An 8,409-nucleotide genomic window follows, 5' to 3' on the forward strand; every position below is an offset into this window, starting at 1 on the left:
CCCCCAACTCTCCCAACCTGTGCCCATGGCAGAGGAGCTCCAGCCCTTGGAGCATCTCCGTGGCCTCCTCTGGAAATGCAAACGGGTTTTGGGGGTGGGGAGGGTTTTGACTATAATAGACATAACTCTCTTTGTATATCCTCAGGTAAGATTTTCCCAATCAACTTCTGCAGTATGAAAGGCTTTCCTACTTTCATTCCCACTTTGGCAGTCAGTCTGTGTGGGTGCCAGAGGCAATTGCCAGGCCACCTTCCACGGACTCCCTTCTTAACAGACACTGGCACATGGGGCCTGGGAGTGAGGGCAGAAGAGCCACAGCTCTGGGACTGAGCTGGCTGCAGCCCGTCGGGTAACACAGGGACAGGCTCCCTGAGGAATGCTTGTCGCTTCCAAATCCCCACTCAGGAGAGCATGAGGATACAACTGTAACGCAGAACACTAGCGAGCTCATAACTCAGGCTGACAAATGGGAGATAGAGCACTTGAACTAAAATAAAGTGGACAAACACGGGTTTTAACTTAGATTAGCAGCTCCAGAGGCAATTTAAAGTGAAAGTGAGCAATGTGAGCCAAATATATATGAAACCCAAATACTATCTGAAGCCAGCTGATACTAAAAGATAAAATAGAAAACTTCCATCCTTGAATTTAAAATAAAACTAACAGCCCTGGTGGAATCTGCAAATTCAACTATCCCACCCACAGAACTGAGTTTCCTATGCGTGCAGGGTCTGACAAGCCATAAGTGCAACCAGTCATCTTTGCTGTATCACCCTGCAGTCGTTGGGGCTTCATCTGTTTCTCTCAAGTCAGACAGTCAGAATCCTACCATCAAAACGTAACTAAAGAAGGTAGTAAGAAAATAAACAACCTTTCTTGGAATGTCTTTGACTGCATAAGTACATCCACTGAAGACAGAATTACCACCTTTCATCTGGCGAGCAGCTTAATGGAATTGCACTGGAATAAAGAACAGGGGAAGGAAGAAAGAAATCCTTGGTCACGTAACACATGATATATTTATATAATACCGGGCTCACTATCTGGCAACATCAATTTGCAAGCTACAGTAAAAGTGGTCACTGCCTTAATGTAAGTAGAAGGCATAGCCAGGCACTTACACCAAATCAATAACCAGACCTTACTTATAGTTAAAGCAGCACATTGTCTACCACAACGAAGAAGTGACAGAACTCGTATACAGAAGTGTCTGCTCACTTTAGACACATTCTTGAAAGCACTGTATCATTGATCTAAGAATATTTTTATAGGCAGATGACAGGTCAAACATAAAAGTACACTATTTTAAAGGTTATGAAGTTGGCAAAAGTGGTATGGTTGCCATGGACATTTTCTTTTGAAGTCTTCGTTGTCAGGTTGTTTACATTTCACAGTTAAAAGGCTCCTCTCTGGATAATATGAATGCTAAAACAAGTAAGAGAAAAAGTCCTGTGTAAGCTAACGCTACTTTAAAGAGATAATGTAAATCAACCCTGACACCATCAGCGTCATCCTAAAGCATGATGAGAATTTCCAGCGAAAGTTGCTAACATTAAACAGATTTAGATAGCCAGCCAACAAAAATAAAGCAAACGTGTAAGTAAACTGCCTTCCAGGCCAAGACTGTTGTTAGAGCCATGTATTACAGTGAAAGGCAGAGGAGGAACATTCTAGTGGTAAAAAGCACTTGTTGGGAAAGTCTGGAGGAAGAATTGGTCCAGAATAAACAATTTATAGGGTGATCTGTGAGAATTCCTATGGAAGAGGACACCTGGTTCTCCCTGCAAGTTAGATGGAATGCTGGATGCCCGGCTAAGCGCTACGAATGTTACCCTTCAAGTCATACAGCCCTTTTCCCACCTATAAAGTAATAATGCCACTTTATACTTAAGAGCAGCATTTTAAGGCTGAATTTATTAAGACGTTTATATGCAAGATATTACAACAGAGTAAAGTTAAATGAAAAGAAAAAAGAAAAGAAAGAGCCCCTTATGGAATAATAAATTTCAAATGAGTTTTAATACTTTTAAGCACTATATGTACACATACAATGCACAGACTTCACGGTACACAGCTTGCTTTTCCTTCACTGGATGAGAACACTCCTGGAATGTTATTGTTTTCAGGGGGTGGTTTTTAAGAATTTACTGTGAATACATGCATTATATATGTGCACACTGAAACACTGCTGTAAATGACCCAGGAGTTCATAAACACGGTTATTTTCTTATCTGGTTCAAATTTATGCAAGAAAGAAATCGTTACACAGCTCTTGCTGAACACAGGCCCAATTTCACACGGGACAAGGGCTTTGCATGGGGCTTGGCATGGTGTTTCACATCAGGAAGAGTTCAAAGAAGATGACAGATTGTTTGCAACACGTCTTGTACCATGAGGACCTGATCCCTGACAGCGTTCGCAGAAGCAAATGCAAAAGAAACACACACCCCCTGAACACCCAGCCTGTAGCTGAAGAGAACCGAGATGATTGTAAAAATAGGAGATGAAGAGAACTGAAAGACAACAAGCTCCTCTGTGGTTTCTGCCTTGTCTTTCCTCAGAATTTAAGGCCATAACACCACAACGTCCTTCGATACTCCTCGCCCCTGGCCCCAGCTTCAGTGAAGCACAGTTATCCAGTCCCACCATTAGTTAGCACGCCAGCTAGCCGGATCTCAGAGACTCCTAGCCATCTCTTTACAAACTTAATATTAAGAGTAGATTATTATCTGATCCTCAAAGCAGCTAATAATTACAGTGTTCATATATATATTGCTTCTGCACAGGATCAACAATGAAAGGGCTGTTTAAACACAGTTCCTTTGCTTCAGTGGAAAACTGCGTGTGCACCACTCATCAGCTCAAGTAATTGTTAACGTCTATGATGGAAAAACAAAAGACAAACCTTTTCTGATGTACACAGCCTATTTATTTAAGAGGCTTCTTACGATGCAGGAAGTGGCATTTTGAGACTGAAGAAATAAGACCTTTAACAGCAGTGAATATACGAATCCTGATTAGTTTTTTTTAAAGCACTGGAGAATGTCTTAACCCTCACACAGACACACACACACTCACATCTAGACACACTCTCAAACTACCACACTAGGCAAGATCAGAGCTTAACAGCCAACAAAACACACATTCAATCCCTGAGATCATTTTCCTGAAATAGAAAACTACATATGTTTCTCAAATTTCACATCAAGCCACTGCACAGCCCGAACTGCAGGGGAGAACAGAGCCAAGCCTGCCTTTGGGCTTGGGGAGTAAGAACCTGAAAACAAGACGATTCCTTTCATATCACCGCATTTCTCATCCACAATCTAAACTTACAAACACCCCCGTTTCACAGCATTTGTAGCGGGGGTTGCTTATCGAGCAGCCTTTGCTTTGTCAAATTAAGACACATCGCCCTGGATTAGTGAGACTCCCTGAGTTCAAAATGACTTCATGGTTGGCTCAGAGTTCACTGTCTCTGTGGCACGCTGCCAGTAATACATCTACTACCGCCCCTGCCCCCAATCCTTCTCTGTACTGACCTAGCTGACTTTTTTTTTTAGCAGCAAATGAACACAATAGAAAACTAAGGGCTAGATACTATCGCAGCTAATTAACAATCCTAACAGCTTTAAAAGTCAATAATCAAAGCGGTAAATATTTGAAGATCCCTGAAATACAATGTCTCGATGTACGTCCAAGCTGTGGGAAAGGGACAATGCAGTTTTTCTTTGCTGTGCAGATACCGTTAGACACGATGAAGGGCTCCCGTTCTTGTGGAAAAGACATTAAGCTTCTTTGGCTAATATTTTGTAAAGGGCATTTGTACAACAACAATAGCTAAAGCTTCCTGTTTGCCTGTGTGCTTCCTGGCTAACATTAACGAGACCTGCTAACAATTTTCTTATTTAGCACACAGAACTCTTTCAGACTGCTCTGCAGACTCAAGGACATGCCGGTTTTGGATGAAAAAAATAAAATCCAACAGTAACGGCCCACATTGCACCTGCCCTTCACAGTCCTGATAAAATAGGAAACGTGTAGCTGTACAAGTTCTTACACTGGATCAGTCTGTGTGTCACCGGTCTCCGAAGAACATGGTTTGAATTTATTAAAAGCCTGATAGAAGTGGAATTCTCTCATTTGGCAAAGATAACTGTCACAGGGACACTTGCTTTTGGCTCCGTAACAAGAAATTCACGGTACTTTGTTTGTCCAATCCACAAAAACACCATCCCTTCAAGATAATGCTCCCTTCTCCGGAGACTTCCCCAAACAAGTCTGCCAGTCTGGAGTCCTGGGTTTCATTTCATAAACAGGACATAAAACCCAAGTGCAATTCAAGGTACTGTCACCGCCACATAGGCTGCGGTGCTAATCAGGAAAGCTTTCTGAAATGTTCCCTAGCCTCTTTCTCTCCAGAGAGACGCCTGATTTTTAGGCCAGGCGTCCTTTGAAGTAGGCACAAAATATAAACAAGCAGCAGCAAAATGCCAGAATCCCAGGCAAAGGGTATACATTAGTCATGGCGAGGCTAGGAAGGAAGGGAAGGGCAGCTGGCCCCAAGAATCTGGTGTCTGTGCTGCTCCAGTTACCACATCTCAGTAACCAGGATTGCCCAATCCTTTAAAAAGACACAGGCATCCTTCAGATAATCATTTAACTCACACCAGTTTGTTTATTCAACAGCAACTCTAAACATAAGCTCCTCTTCTAAACTCTCTTTTCAAAGTTTCCAGCCTGTCTGGATAAAATATTTGGTGAGGATTCCACTAACCGCAGAGATGAAACACCTGACAGCGGTAAAAGCAAGCAACCTCACAGAAGCGTACGTGTGTGTCGGTTTAACAGATGAAGAACAAATACAGGGATGAACGAGAATCAAATCCTCAAAGGTATTCAGCTGCCTAAACACCTCTGAAGATGTAGAATCAATTCACTTCTCCAGATCACACAGGGAGCGTAACAGAGCAGAGACTTGAATCCAGGTTCTTGGATTCAAAAACACCTTTCTAACTTTCAGGTTCTATTACAAACCTCCATCACAGCAATTCATCCGCGGACCAGACTGTTTCTGTTTATCCCAGTGTACTCTGCATCAACCCACTAACATCAGAGGGGTTCTCTGGATTTGGATCAGTGCACCAGAGCCTTCTCTAGCCCTAATGATAAGCAAGTGGCAACAGGTTACGAATAAGGTTTAAGGACTTAATCAGCACTTCACATAGTCAGCTATTTAAACGTGCACAAGCCAAGAAACTAGCCTCTTTCTCATAAATCACGCCCTCTCACACAGATACAGCCTAATATTAGTTATGTGGTTCCCAGAAATGTTTTTCATGAACTAGACATTTGTCTTTCACTTTACTATCTGTAACTCCCATAACAGTATGAACTTTTTTTTATGAAAATGCTTTTATCTGAAGAAACTCATGATCCCGAGACCTACTGGAAGGAGATCATTTACAAAGGATCCGGCAGAAGTACATGAAGCATCTCTCTCCCATCGTTCTCCCTGTCATGATGGCTAGCAGTTGAAGACTGGACAAGTATTTCCACAGGAAAATTATAGGGGTCGACGTCCATACGTGAGATGAAGTCTCTACTAGGCAACACATTACTTTCCTCACAGTATCTAGAGTGTCATAATAGAAAAAAATTATTCCACACAAATATTCGGTTTGTTCCAACTTTATTTTTGTAATCTGGGGAGGTGGCTTATAGCACGCTGTTGAATACTCTCTACCTCAACGCCAGCCTGACATTCTTCCCTATGTTTCCAAATCCTTCTCCACAGCTTTAATCGCTCTTCGTTATAGTTCATCTTAAGCCATGGAAATCCAGTAGAGACTAGCTCATTTTGCAGTGAGTGAGTTGCTTATGATTGAAAGTGGCCCTGAAACAGAACACTGGATCTAAATACACCCAACCTTTGAGACGTGTGTGAATGCTACCCCACTGAACAGCTCAGCCCTATTCTTATCTGCAATGTAATCCTTCACAAGACTTCCGAAACACAACAAAATTGCAGATGTGCATCTCTGATAAGAATTCTCCCTCCATAATACAGTAACCTGTAGCTAAATGCCAGCTAGGCATTTAGATTGTATTGATAGCTTTAGCCAAAACACCATATAAAGGAAAAGTTATCGGAGGTTATAGATGGTGGGTGGAAGAGAGCAGTGAGTCAGTCACCACGAGTAAAAGTGCTGAGCCCCTGAGAAGCACTGCTAACGTGTGAGAAAAAACAGCTCTCGCCCTCTCTGCAACAGCATTTCTGAAGACAGACAACTGAGTACTCAAGTGGCAAAACCCATACTCCTTGTTGCAACCTTGGGGGGCAGGAGCAGGGAAATTCCCAAGTTTTAATTTTTTTAACTAAAGAGCTGCCAGCAAGATTTTTTTAATGCGGAAGAGTCAGCGGCCTGGATCGCTCAGATCTATTCAATGGTCTTTCAACAATCTGAAGGAGAAATAATAAAAAATAACTTTTTAATACTGAATATTACAGGCAACAGTCTTAAAAGAACAATGGGGATCAACTATTTGGAACTTATCCTTTGCAACTGATGGGTAGACACTGTTCGGTGAGATACACAGTGATTTCCAAGACAGTCTCACGATATGTTTGAGTCTCCACCTTTCAGGTAAGAAGCACTCGCTGTTTATTATACACGCACTGGAAAAAACTTGGCTACAAGGGAGCTGAAGCCAGTAGAATCAAAGGCAAAAGACAAGCAATTTCATACTCAGAAACACAGATCAAGAACTGCTTTTCAAGGACTTCAAATCCTAATCTCACACACTTTGTGCACTTAGTCTCAGTGAAGCCGAACTGACTATACATAGATTTAGAAGGTTAAAGACATACAAAATGTTTTAAAGAGCCCCTTAAAAATTTAAAGGGGCAAGAGTAGCAATTTCAATGCATGCAGAAGTCGTTACTATAGAAGTGCCCTCAGAAATGCATTTATTTTGGTAAAAACCTCCTCACCAAAACAAATTTTTAAAAAATTAGTCTTTTAGTGGGGCCAAGTTACGTATGATTCACAATGACTTGTGAATAGGCTCCTTTATGCTTAAAGGGAGAAAAGGTGGTAGGAAACTTAGACTTGATAAACTCACCCTTCCCTAGCATGAGCATATGCAGGGCAAATTACATTACTTTGCCAAACTACAAGTAAATTCCCAAGAAACACGTGTGCACCAAGGAGAGCAGAGGAAGAAAAAAAAAAAAACCAAAACAGGTTTGAATGCAACAAAACATTTCTTGTCCTTATTTTCCATGTCTTTTTTCTTCCCTCTTTGTCCCCCTTTAAGACATTCCACTAGAACCAAAGCAATGGGCTAAATTTGGGGGAGCACATTAAAGCAGCAAGGAGGATGTACAAGGAACTATTTTATGCAAAGTAGACTCTCAGTCAAAGGGTGGGGGAAGACTTTTCCCAGAATGTCTTCTCCCAACATTCCTTTCACCCTTACAACACTGATCAATAGAATCAAAAGGTATTTGACTAATCAAAACGTCATTTCTAAGGAAATGAACTTGCCAGTAAACATTCAGTCACCTCTACCCCAGAGTATAATCTTCTGCAGCCTTTTTCCTTAAGAGAGGTCCTCTGCCTCACCTCCAGGAAGTCACAGCTAAGAACACCAAAGCCAGGCAGGACCAAGGAGCTGTCGTTACCTCTGTACCCTCCCTTTCCAGACAGACTTCCAAAGGAAAACCTGAGCTTCACTGAGTTCAGACAGGCCCAAAGGCAACTGCAAGCCATAACAGCCTGACAACAGCTATCAGCACCACAACACTACATCCAGAGCATTACCCTTACCCTATCCTGCTCCTCCCTTCAGTAACAAATAACACTGCCCTCTAAATTAAGGCATCCATGAGAGACGGTAGACAGGACTCTAAGCCCCTGTATCCCCCCTTCTAACTCCTTTTAAACCTCCTGCCATACATTTTGGTTGCATACAAAGGTTGCAGAGGAGGCTGAAAATTTTAATCTCGGGAGTTCAGACTGTACTCCTGCACAGGTTAGATGAGCAAGCACTAGAGAACACAACCAACAGTTGGTAAGGTCTGTTTGCTCTTTCACCAGTATTAGTAATATTTATTGCAACAGTACTCAAAGTCTTGAGTATTTCACAAGGTGGAGACCCTGCATGGCATATCACCGGGGATTTATCCTCCTGAAGTTAGAGCTGGGTCAGGTGACAGAACTGCTTGGATTGCAAGATATTTGGAGTGAGAGTTGTTCTTTTGTTTATACTTATACAGTTTATACTTATACAGCAGAATCTGACTGAAGTCTAAGGGAAGGCAGATGTGAGACACTGCCTTTCAACTACCATGCAGCAAGTCCTTGCACAACTCAACTCTTTGCCTTTTTATTTTTTTAAACATAG

The 8,409-nt window shown here is 42.0% G+C and overlaps 1 protein-coding gene across 1 annotated transcript in view; it reads right to left on the minus strand.

Moving 5' to 3' along the window:
• The window catches only part of LOC104516302 (FGGY carbohydrate kinase domain-containing protein-like), a gene marked incomplete at its 3' end in the record, with an annotated part of 57,786 nt that overhangs the window by 36,729 nt on the left and 12,648 nt on the right, over positions 1–8,409 (minus strand). The window lies entirely within an intron of this gene.

Source organism: Eurypyga helias, unplaced genomic scaffold, assembly GCF_000690775.1.
Source record: "Eurypyga helias isolate BGI_N326 unplaced genomic scaffold, ASM69077v1 scaffold4471, whole genome shotgun sequence".
Classification (NCBI taxonomy): domain Eukaryota; kingdom Metazoa; phylum Chordata; class Aves; order Eurypygiformes; family Eurypygidae; genus Eurypyga; species Eurypyga helias.